Source organism: Ranitomeya imitator, chromosome 4 (assembly GCF_032444005.1).
Source record: "Ranitomeya imitator isolate aRanImi1 chromosome 4, aRanImi1.pri, whole genome shotgun sequence".
NCBI lineage: Eukaryota > Metazoa > Chordata > Amphibia > Anura > Dendrobatidae > Ranitomeya > Ranitomeya imitator.
In genome coordinates, this window is record NC_091285.1 from 408,052,370 (window position 1) to 408,065,284 (window position 12,915).

Below are 12,915 nucleotides of genomic sequence, written 5' to 3' on the forward strand. Positions count from 1 at the left end.
GCACGGGGAATGTTGCGTTATGGGTCAATGTACCAGCAGACTCATCTATCACTGGCTGGGCAATGGGCACGATGAAGTGGAAACACAGATATAGGCCCAAAGAAGAAAGTGGGCTAAATGCAGTTCAAAATTGGTAACACAGGAATAACCAGGGGGCATTGCAGTGGAGGACAACTGGAATGAGAGGCTGACACAGAGAGTAGGGCCAAATCAGTAAGTAGTCGAAATGCAGTTCAAAATTGGCAACCGTAGTAAACAGGCGGCACAGCTTTGTTCAGTGGAGGAGAACAGCAAGGAGTGGCAGACACCGATAGTAGGCCCCAAACCAACTAGTACGCCAAATGCAGTTGTTCCATTTAACCACAATTTAATGAGAGCCTGAAGATAGAAGCTCAGGAAAGGCAACCTGGGGAACACCTTGGAGTGTAACACACCATCTCTCTCCACCCCATACCCATTTTGTAGGCCTAATGCTGTGTACTTTTCTACAACTACTAAACGAGAGTCGGAAGACCGAAGCAATGGCAAGGAAACCTGGGGAACACCTTGGAGTGTAACACACCATCTCTCTCCACCCCATACCCAATTTGTAGGCCTAATGCAGCCTACTTTCCGACACCTACTAAACGAGAGCATGAAGATCGAAGCTCAGGAAAGGCAACCTGGGGAACACCTTGGAGTGTAACACACCATCTCTCTCCACCCCATACCCATTTTTTAGGCCTAATGCAGTGTACTTTTCTACAACTACTAAACGAGAGTCGGAAGACCGAAGCAATGGCAAGGAAACCTGGGGAACACCTTAGAGTGTAACACACCCTCTCTCTACACCCCATACCCAATTTGAAGGTCTAATGCAGTGTAGTTTCCAAGAACTACTAAACGAGAGCCGGAAGATCGAAGCTCAGGAAAGGCAACCTGGGGAACACCTTGGAGTGTAACACACCCTCTCGCTACACCCCATACCCAATTTGAAGGCCTAATGCAGCGTAGTTTCCAACAACTACTAAACGAGAGCCGGAAGATCGAAGCTCAGGAAAGGCAACCTGGGGAACACCTTGGAGTGTAACAAACCCTCTCTCTACACCCCATACCCAATTTGTAGGCCTAATGCAGCGTAGTTTCCGACAACTACTAAACGAGAGCATGAAGATCGAAGCTCAGGAAAGGCAACCTGGGGAACACCTTGGAGTGTAACACACCCTCTCTCTACACCCCATACCCAATTTGTAGGCCTAATGCAGCGTAGTTTCCGACAACTACTAAACGAGAGCCGGAATATCGAAGCTCAGGAAAGGCAACCTGGGGAACACCTTGGAGTGTAACACACCCTCTCTCTACACCCCATACCCAATTTGAAGGCCTAATGCAGTGTAGTTTCCAAGAACTACTAAACGAGAGCCGGAAGATCGAAGCTCAGGAAAGGCAACCTGGGGAACACCTTGGAGTGGAACACACCATCTCTCTACACCCCATACCCAATTTGAAGGCCTAATGCAGCGTAGTTTCCAACAACTACTAAACGAGAGCCGGTAGATCGAAGCTCAGGAAAGGCAACCTGGGGAACACCTTGGAGTGTAACACAACGTCTCTCTACACCACGGAAGGGATGATTCTTAGGAAGGAAGGCTGTTGGAAATAAGCATTGCGCGTCCGAGGGTGATTAGATTCTTATTAGGTATATACTCACCCTCGGACGCGCCCTGCTTCTTTATTTGGAATGAATGTTTATTTGCAATGTGGTGTTGACTTTCTCTATTATTTTGGTAATTAATGATTTTATTATTTTCATTATTTTGCATCTTCTCGGCAATAATATAAAGAAGACGCGACAGGACAACACTCGGTGGATGCCATATGTGTGTTTTCAATTTAAAAAAACTTTCAGTTAACTACTTGCAGGAGAAAGTAATTGTAGCTGGTGGCCATTTTTAGTACTGTACCAGATTTTAGTTGTGTGTTTGTTTTTAATGTTAAAATGTCTGCATTTGATATCTCACCAGTATTTTCTTTTTTATAAGCAAAATACTTATTTTTATATTTTCTGATGTTGGTTCCAGGGGTACACGGCCAGCAGTGCCCTGGTCAGTGTAGTAGTAGTTGAAAGAATGGACCGCAGACAGGCATCGAAGGCCTAAAATAAAAACACATGGCTGTAGGCAATTTTAAATTGGTTCCAGGGGTACACGGACAGCAGTGGTGTGGTCAGTGGAGGCCTAGTGGAAGGAGTGACCGCAGACAGGCATCGAAGGCCTAAAATAATAACACATGGCTGTAGGCAATTTTAAATTGGTTCCAGGGGTACACGGGCAGCAGTGACCTGGTCAGTGTAGTAGTAGTTGAAAGAATGGACCGCAGACAGGCATCGAAGGCCTAAAATAAAAAAATTGGGCTGGCTGTAGGCAATTTTAAATTGGTTCCAGGGGTACACGGACAGCAGTGGTGTGGTCAGTGGAGGCCTAGTGGAAGGAGTGACCGCAGACAGGCATCGAAGGCCTAAAATAATAACACATGGCTGTAGGCAATTTTAAATTGGTTCCAGGGGTACACGGACAGCAGTGGTGTGGTCAGTGGAGGCCTAGTGGAAGGAGTGACCGCAGACAGGCATCGAAGGCCTAAAATAATAACACATGGCTGTAGGCAATTTTAAATTGGTTCCAGGGGTACACGGGCAGCAGTGACCTGGTCAGTGTAGTAGTAGTTGAAAGAATGGACCGCAGACAGGCATCGAAGGCCTAAAATAAAAAAATTGGGCTGGCTGTAGGCAATTTTAAATTGGTTCCAGGGGTACACGGGCAGCAGTGACCTGGTCAGTGTAGTAGTAGTTGAAAGAATGGACCGCAGACAGGCATCGAAGGCCTAAAATAAAAAAAATGGGCTGGCTGTAGGCAATTTTAAATTGGTTCCAGGGGTACACGGGCAGCAGTGGTCTGGTCAGTGGAAGTCTAGTGGAAGGAGTGACCGCAGACAGGCTTCCAAGGCCTAACATAACAAACTTGGGCTGGCTGTAGGCACTTTTAAATTGGTTCCAGGGGTACACGGGCAGCAGTGACCTGGTCAGTGTAGTTGTAGTTGAAAGAATGGACCGCAGACAGGCATCGAAGGCCTAAAATAAAAAAATTGGGCTGGCTGTAGGCAATTTTAAATTGGTTCCAGGGGTACACGGGCAGCAGTGGTGTGGTCAGTGGAGGCCTAGTGGAAGGAGTGACCGCAGACAGGCATCGAAGGCCTAAAATAATAACACATGGCTGTAGGCAATTTTAAATTGGTTCCAGGGGTACACGGGCAGCAGTGACCTGGTCAGTGTAGTAGTAGTTGAAAGAATGGACCGCAGACAGGCATCGAAGGCCTAAAATAAAAAAATTGGGCTGGCTGTAGGCAATTTTAAATTGGTTCCAGGGGTACACGGGCAGCAGTGACCTGGTCAGTGTAGTAGTAGTTGAAAGAATGGACCGCAGACAGGCATCGAAGGCCTAAAATAAAAAAATTGGGCTGGCTGTAGGCAATTTTAAATTGGTTCCAGGGGTACACGGGCAGCAGTGACCTGGTCAGTGTAGTAGTAGTTGAAAGAATGGACCGCAGACAGGCATCGAAGGCCTAAAATAAAAAAATTGGGCTGGCTGTAGGCAATTTTAAATTGGTTCCAGGGGTACACGGGCAGCAGTGACCTGGTCAGTGTAGTAGTAGTTGAAAGAATGGACCGCAGACAGGCATCGAAGGCCTAAAATAAAAAAATTGGGCTGGCTGTAGGCAATTTTAAATTGGTTCCAGGGGTACACGGGCAGCAGTGGTGTGGTCAGTGGAGGCCTAGTGGAAGGAGTGACCGCAGACAGGCATCGAAGGCCTAAAATAATAACACATGGCTGTAGGCAATTTTAAATTGGTTCCAGGGGTACACGGGCAGCAGTGACCTGGTCAGTGTAGTAGTAGTTGAAAGAATGGACCGCAGACAGGCATCGAAGGCCTAAAATAAAAAAATTGGGCTGGCTGTAGGCAATTTTAAATTGGTTCCAGGGGTACACGGACAGCAGTGGTGTGGTCAGTGGAGGCCTAGTGGAAGGAGTGACCGCAGACAGGCTTCCAAGGCCTAACATAACAAACTTGGGCTGGCTGTAGGCACTTTTAAATTGGTTCCAGGGGTACACGGGCAGCAGTGGTCTGGTCAGTGGAAGTCTAGTGGAAGGAGTGACCGCAGACAGGCTTCCAAGGCCTAACATAACAAACTTGGGCTGGCTGTAGGCACTTTTAAATTGGTTCCAGGGGTACACGGGCAGCAGTGACCTGGTCAGTGTAGTAGTAGTTGAAAGAATGGACCGCAGACAGGCTTCGAAGGCCTAACATAACAAACTTGGGCTGGCTGTAGGCACTTTTAAATTGGTTCCAGGGGTACACGGGCAGCAGTGGTCTGGTCAGTGGAAGTCTAGTGGAAGGAGTGACCGCAGACAGGCTTCCAAGGCCTAACATAACAAACTTGGGCTGGCTGTAGGCACTTTTAAATTGGTTCCAGGGGTACACGGGCAGCAGTGGTCTGGTCAGTGGAAGTCTAGTGGAAGGAGTGACCGCAGACAGGCTTCCAAGGCCTAACATAACAAACTTGGGCTGGCTGTAGGCACTTTTAAATTGGTTCCAGGGGTACACGGGCAGCAGTGGTCTGGTCAGTGGAAGTCTAGTGGAAGGAGTGACCGCAGACAGGCTTCGAAGGCCTAACATAACAAAATTGGGCTGGCTGTAGGCACTTTAAATTGGTTCCAGGGGTACATGGGCAGCAGTGTATGGTCAGTGGAAGTCTAGTGGAAGGAGTGACGGCAGACAGTCTTCGAAGGCCTAACATAACAAAATTGGGCTGACTGTAGGCACTTTTAAATTGGTTCCAGGGTAACACGGCTAGCAGTGGCCTGGTCAGTGTAGTAGTTGTAGAAAGAAGGGACCGCAGACAGGCTTCGAAGGCCTAACATAACAAAAATGTCAAAACAATGGTATTGTCAGTGCCAGGCATTGAAGGATGTCAGCGCCTAGACTACACATTGGTGAAGCTGTGAGAGATAATTTTGCTAGTGGTAGAGCACTGTTTGAGCTGGGGGGGGGAACTGTCTTGTGGCCGGCGTTACAGGCACAGGGCCCCTCATATTACAACGGTGTGTCTGACGTTGGGTGCGCACCACCACCGCCAGAGACACTTTATTGTACTATGAGGGACCCAGTGGCAGTGCCGTCGACCAAAAGCGGCCACACCCACCTCTTCAGACAAACAGCACTCTCAAGGGTCCAAGCGCAAAGTGGCGATAGCACGGCCCCGTGTGGGGAGTTTGGCCATTTCGTGAGGTGGAAACATGTCGTATGCTGGACAATCAGGTGAAGAAAATTACGAGATTGGAAAAGTCATTCAGAATAGTCCACAGGCAAGACCTTTTCATAGGAAAGCTAGGTGTCAGCCGGGCAGGGTGGGGCAAAAGATTTTGAAATCCAGTTGTGGTTCATTTTAATGAAGGTTAGATCATCTACATTTTGGGTAGCCAGACGAGTCCTTTTTTCTGTTAGTATTGAACCTGCAGCACTGAATACTCTTTCTGATAGGACACTAGCTGCCGGGCAAGCAAGCTCCTGCAATGCATATTCTGCCAATTCTGGCCAGGTGTCTAATTTGGATGCCCAGTAATCAAATGGGAATGACGGTTGAGGGAGAACGTCGATAAGGGATGAAAAATAGTTTGTAACCATACTGGACAAATGTTGTCTCCTGTCACTTTGAATTGATGCTGCAGTACCTGTCCTGTCTGCGGTCATAGAAAAATCACTCCACAACCTGGTCAGAAAACCCCTCTGGCCAACGCCACTTCTGATTTCTGCCCCTCTAACACCTCTGGTCTGCTGGCCCCTGGAGCTCGTGTGAGAACGATCACGGGCGCTGTGCGCAGGGAATGCCAGAAGCAAACGGTCAACAAGAGTTGATTGTTTTGTTGCTAATATTAGTTCCAAGTTCTCATGTGGCATAATATTTTGCAATTTGCCTTTATAGCGAGGATCAAGGAGGCAGGCCAACCAGTAATCGTCATCGTTCATCATTTTTGTAATGCGTGTGTCCCTTTTGAGGATACGCAAGGCATAATCCGCCATGTGGGCCAAAGTTCCCGTTGTCAAATCTGCGGTTGTGCTTGGTTGAGGGGCAGTTGCAGGCAAATCTACGTCACTTGTGTCCCTCAAAAAACCAGAACCCGGCCTTGCCACGCCACCAATTTCCCGTGCCCCCGGGAAAGCTTCCTCATTAAAAATATACTCATCCCCATCATCCTCCTCATCCTCCACCTCCTCTTCGCCCGGTACCTCGTCATGTACACTGCCCTGACCAGACAATCGCTGACTGTCATCAAGGCTTTCCTCTTCCTCTGGTGCAGACGCCTGATCCTTTATGTGCGTCAAACTTTGCATCAGCAGACGCATTAGGGGGATGCTCATGCTTATTATGGCGTTGTCTGCACTAACCAGCCGTGTGCATTCCTCAAAACACTGAAGGACTTGACACATGTCTTGAATCTTCGACCACTGCACACCTGACAACTCCATGTCTGCCATCCTACTGCCTGCCCGTGTATGTGTATCCTCCCACAAAAACATAACAGTCCGCCTCTGTTCGCACAGTCTCTGAAGCATGTGCAGTGTTGAGTTCCACCTTGTTGCAACGTCTATGATTAGGCGATGCTGGGGAAGGTTCAAAGAACGCTGATAGGTCTGCATACGGCTGGAGTGTACAGGCGAACGGCGGATATGTGCGCAAAGTCCACGCACTTTGAGGAGCAGGTCGGATAACCCCGGATAACTTTTCAGGAAGCACTGCACCACCAGGTTTAAGGTGTGAGCCAGGCAAGGAATGTGTTTCAGTTGGGAAAGGGAGATGGCAGCCATGAAATTCCTTCCGTTATCACTCACTACCTTGCCTGCCTCAAGATCTACAGTGCCCAGCCACGACTGCGTTTCTTGCTGCAAGAACTCGGACAGAACTTCCGCGGTGTGTCTATTGTCGCCCAAACACTTCATAGCCAATACAGCCTGCTGACGTATGCCAGTAGCTGCCCCATAATGGGAGACCTGGTGTGCAACAGTGGCAGGTGCGGATGGAGTGTTTGTGCGACTGCGGTCTGTGGACGAGCTCTTGCTTCTGCAGGAGGACGAGGAGGAGGAGGAGGAGGAGGAGGGGGTGCGAACGGCTACAGACAACTGTTTACTAGACCGTGGGCTAGGCAGAACTGTCCCAAACTTGCTGTCCCCTGTGGACCCTGAATCCACCACATTTACCCAGTGTGCCGTGATGGACACGTAACGTCCCTGGCCATGCCTACTGGTCCATGCATCTGTTGTCAGGTGCACCTTTGTGCTCACAGATTGCCTGAGTGCATGGACGATGCGCTCTTTAACATGCTGGTGGAGGGCTGGGATGGCTTTTCTGGAAAAAAAGTGTCGACTGGGTAGCTCGTAGCGTGGTACAGCGTAGTCCATCAGGTCTTTGAAAGCTTCGCTTTCAACTAACCGGTAGGGCATCATCTCTAACGAGATTAGTCTAGCTATGTGGGCGTTCAAACCCTGTGTACGCGGATGCGAGGCTAAGTATTTCCTTTTTCTAACCATAGTCTCATGTAGGGTGAGCTGGACTGGAGAGCTGGAGATCGTGGAACTAGCGGGGGTGCCGGTGGACATGGCAGACTGAGAGACGGTGGGAGATGGTATTGTTGCCGCCGGTGCCCTAGATGCAGTGTTTCCTACTACGAAACTGGTGATTCCCTGACCCTGACTGCTTTGGCCTGGCAAAGATACCTGCACAGATACAGCAGGTGGTGCGCTAAATGGTGGTCCTACACTGCCGGAAGGGATGTTGCGTTGATGACTAGCTTCATTGGCCGAGGGTGCAACAACCTTAAGGGACGTTTGGTAGTTAGTCCAAGCTTTCAAATGCATGGTGGTTAAATGTCTATGCATGCAACTAGTATTGAGACTTTTCAGATTCTGACCTCTGCTTAAGGAAGTAGAACATTTTTGACAGATGACTTTGCGCTGATCAATTGGATGTTGTTTAAAAAAATGCCAGACTGCACTCTTTCTAGCATCGGATACCTTTTCAGGCATTGCAGACTGAGCTTTAACCGGATGGCCACGCTGTCCTCCACCAGGTTTTGGCTTTGCCACGCGTTTTGGGCAAGATACGGGCCCGGCAGATGGAACCTGTGGCGATGTTGATGCCTGCTGCGGCCCCTCCTCCTCCTCTGCTTCAGAACTGCTGCCGCCTGCACCCTGTTCCCCCAATGGCTGCCAATCGGGGTCAAGAACTGGGTCATCTAATAACTCTTCTTGTACCTCCTGCGCAACTTCGTCTGTGTCACCGTGTCGTTCGGTGGTATAGCGTTCGTGATGGGGCAACATAGTCTCATCAGGGTCTGATTCTTGATCAGCACCCTGCGAGGGCAATGTTGTGGTCTGAGTCAAAGGACCAGCATAGTAGTCTGGCTGTGGCTGTGCGTCAGTGCACTCCATGTCAGATTCAATTTGTAATGGGCATGGACTGTTAACTGCTTCACTTTCTAAGCCAGGGACGGTATGTGTAAAGAGCTCCATGGAGTAACCCGTTGTGTCGCCTGCTGCATTCTTCTCTGTTGTTGTTTTTGCTGAAGAGGACAAGGAAGTGACTTGTCCCTGACCGTGAACATCCACTAACGACGCGCTGCTTTTACTTTTACCAGTTTCACGAGATGAGGCAAAAGAGCTAGAGGCTGAGTCAGCAAGATAAGCCAAAACTTGCTCTTGCTGCTCCGGCTTTAAAAGCGGTTTTCCTAATCCCAGAAAAGGGAGCGTTCGAGGCCTTGTGTAGCCGGACGACGAACCTGGCTCCACAGCTCCAGACTTAGGTGCAATATTTTTTCCCCCACGACCACCTGATGCTCCACCACTACCACTACCCTCATTACCAGCTGACAATGAACGCCCCCGGCCACGACCTCTTCCACTAGACTTCCTCATTGTTTTAAAAACGTAACCAAACTAACGTTATTTGTTGCAGTCACACAACTTACACGGTGAGCTATAACTTCAGTATGATTTAGCTACCCCTTTACAGGTTGGTGAGACCACAGCGAAAATCAGGCCCAATGTTACACACTCTTTTTTTGGTGGCTGCAAATTAGAGAGATGCCCCACACGCAGGACTGTCACTGAAGCACAAATGTTAATATTAATGTCACACTATTATTTTTTTTTTATTTTTATTTTTTTCAGGAACACTTTAGAAACCCCCCCCAAAAAAAAAAAAAAGATTTTTGCAGGGAGAATTTAGAAAACAAATGTAACAAACTATATGCTTTCTATGGGCCACTGAGTGAGAGATGACGCACACAGGAATCAGGAGTGGCACACAAGCCCAGAGGCCAATATTTTTCTACCAATGATTGATGGAGTTATTTTCTCTGGTAGATTTTGGAACCCAAATCAAGGAAAAAAAATGTAGGCTTTCTATGGACCACAATTGGAGAGAGAGAGAGAGAGAGAGAGAGATGGCACACCCAGGAGTCAAGACTGGCACACAAGCAGAAAGGCCAATATTAATCTCCCACTGTTTTTTTTTTTTTTTTTTTTTTTTTTTTTTTTTCAGGGAGACTTTAGAAAAAAAAATAATAAAAAAAAAAAGATTTTATCAGGAAGAATTTAGAAACCAAATAAAATAAAATGATTTTTTCAGGGAGAATTTATAAAACAAATAAAACCAAAAATAGGCGTTCTATGGCCCACTGACTGAGAGAGAGAGAGAGAGAGATGGAACGCTTAGTACTGGCACACAAGCCCAAAGGGCAATATTAATCTCCCTTTTTTTTTCCAGGGAGAATTTCTAAAACCCAAAAAAAAAATAAAATAGGCTTTCTATGGCCCACTATTTGTGAGAGAGATGGGACGCTCAGGACTGGCACAGATGGCACGCTCAGGACTGGCACAGAAGCCCAGAGGCCAATATTAATCTCCCTTTTTTTCTGGGAGAATTTATAAAACCAAAAAAATATTTAAATAGGCTTTCTATGGCCCACTATTTGTGAGAGAGATGGCACGCTCAGGACTGGCACAGATGGCACGCTCACAACTGGCACACAAGCCCAGAGGCCAATATTAATCTCCCTTTTTTCAGGGAAAATTTATAAAACAAAAAAAATAAATAAATAGGCTTTCTATGGCCCACTATTTGTGAGAGAGATGGCACGCTCAGGGCTGGCACAGATGGCACGCTCAGGACTGGCACACAAGCCCAGAGGCCAATATTAATCTCCCTTTTTTTCAGGGAGAATTTATAAAACCCCCCAAAAAAATAAAATAGGCTTTCTATGGCCCACTATTTGTGAGAGAGATGGGACGCTCAGGACTGGCACAGATGGCACGCTCAGGACTGGCACAGAAGCCCAGAGGCCAATATTAATCTCCCTTTTTTTCTGGGAGAATTTATAAAACCAAAAAAAAATTTAAATAGGCTTTCTATGGCCCACTATTTGTGAGAGAGATGGCACGCTCAGGACTGGCACAGATGGCACGCTCACAACTGGCACACAAGCCCAGAGGCCAATATTAATCTCCCTTTTTTCAGGGAAAATTTATAAAACAAAAAAAAAAATTAAATAGGCTTTCTATGGCCCACTATTTGTGAGAGAGATGGCACGCTCAGGGCTGGCACAGATGGCACGCTCAGGACTGGCACACAAGCCCAGAGGCCAATATTAATCTCCCTTTTTTTCAGGGAGAATTTATAAAACCAAAAAAAAAAATAAATAGGCTTTCTATGGCCCACTATTTGTGAGAGAGATGGCACGCTCAGGGCTGGCACAGATGGCACGCTCAGGACTGGCACACAAGCCCAGAGGCCAATATTAATCTCCCTTTTTTTCAGGGAGAATTTATAAAACCCCAAAAAAAATAAAATAGGCTTTCTATGGCCCACTATTTGTGAGAGAGATGGCACACTCAGGACTGGCACACAAGCCCAAAGGCCAATATTAATCTCCCACTGTATTTTTATCAGGGAGAATTTATACACCCCACAAAAAAAAATACAGAAAAATGAAAAGGCTTTCTATGGCCCACTATGTGAGAGAGATGGCACACACAGGGATGGCACTCTAGCAGAAATGCCAAATTGCCAATCTTAATCTCCCACCAAAAAAAAAAAAAAAAAAAAAACAGGGAATGTCCTACAATTACTATCTCCCTGCCTGCAGTAATCTCAGCCAGGTATGGCAGGCAGCTACTATCTCCCTGCCTGCAGTAATCTCAGCCAGGTATGGCAGGCAGCAATAAGGAGTGGACTGATGCACAAATGAAATAAAAAGTGTGGACAAACAAAAAAGATAGCTGTGCAGAAAGGAAGGAACAAGAGGATTTGTGCTTTGAAAAAAGCAGTTGGTTTGCACAGCGGCGTACACACAGCAATGCAGCTATCAGGGAGCCTTCTAGGGCAGCCCAATGAGCTACAGCGCTGAGGGGAAAAAAAAAAAAAAAAAAACTTCCACTGTCCCTGCACACCGAGGGTGGTGTTGGACAGTGCAAATCGCTGCAGCACAAGCGGTTTTGTGGTTAATGGACCCTGCCTAACGCTATCCCTGCTTCTGACAAAGCGGCAGCAACCTCTCCCTAAGCTCAGATCAGCAGCAGTAAGATGGCGGTCGGCGGGAACGCCTCTTTATAGCCCCTGTGACGTCGCAGACAGCAAGCCAATCACTGCAATGCCCTTCTCTAAGATGGTGGGGACCAGGACCTATGTCATCACGCTGCCCACACTCTGCGTTTACCTTCATTGGCTGAGAAATGGCGCTTTTCGCGTCATTGAAACGCGACTTTGGCGCGAAAGTCGCGTACCGCATGGCCGACCCCGCACAGGGGTCGGATCGGGTTTCATGAAACCCCGACTTAGCCAAAAGTCGGCGACTTTTGAAAATGTTCGACCCGTTTCGCTCAACCCTAGTGAGCACGTTTTCACTGTTTGTAGTGTGATTTATGTATAGACACTGGGTGTTTTTTCTGATAAGCAATGTGATAAAGATATACTGTATAATTGTTGTTATTAACCTGGAGGTCCTCCTATGCTCTGTAAACCAACTGATGCGAGGGAGAGGTACCACCCTTTTTGTCTGTAGGTTCCCTGTCCCTGAAGGACGGATCCCCTCTCTCTGTGGTGCTGTCATGGGCTCTGAGAAATCCCGTTACCGGTAAGTAACTAGAGTATGTCTTTTTCTCTTGTTTTTTAGTACACTATGTGGTAAAATGAATGGTCTCATTCTAAAATAGAACTCATCTTGCCAAATACAAGCCCTCATATGTCTATGTGTACAAAAAAATATAAAAAAGTTATGACTCTTGGAAGACGGACAGGGAAAGGGTTAGTAGGACAGGTGCCTGTGAGCACGTGCGACAAAAAGCTCCACTGCTGTGACTTAAAGATAAAATGTACCACTTACTGTCTTGAGTTCACAGCAGATCAGTTTCCTACTGCACATGCTCACATGCACCTGCCCTATTAACATTCAAGGACAGCTTGCGATCACTGTAATAAGATTGCTCCCATTTTAATGCACTACAGTGATTACAGTGAAATGTGATTTGTCATTTAAACCTATTTAGGAATTGATTTATAATAACATTTTAGCCTCATGAAGTGATCATATTAACAGTAATTTTGCAAATACATATCATTTAGAAGTTCTTGGAAAACCTTGGTTTTCCAGTGATAGTATGTTGGTTTTAGGTAATATTGCATGGAGGCTTCCCAATTCTCCCCTCACAGAAGATGTCTGGGAAGAAAAGGATCAGATGGTTTGAATTAAGATCCCCAATTCTGTTTAACTCAAGGGAGTTAAGATGCTGCCACGGGTTTCTGGCAGTGACCTTCTCCCCTCTCTTTAC

The 12,915-nt window shown here is 47.1% G+C and overlaps 1 protein-coding gene across 1 annotated transcript in view; it reads left to right on the top strand.

Moving 5' to 3' along the window:
- Positions 1-12,915, top strand: part of LOC138676256 (collagen alpha-1(VII) chain-like) — an 831,262-nt gene that overhangs the window by 407,366 nt on the left and 410,981 nt on the right. The window lies entirely within an intron of this gene.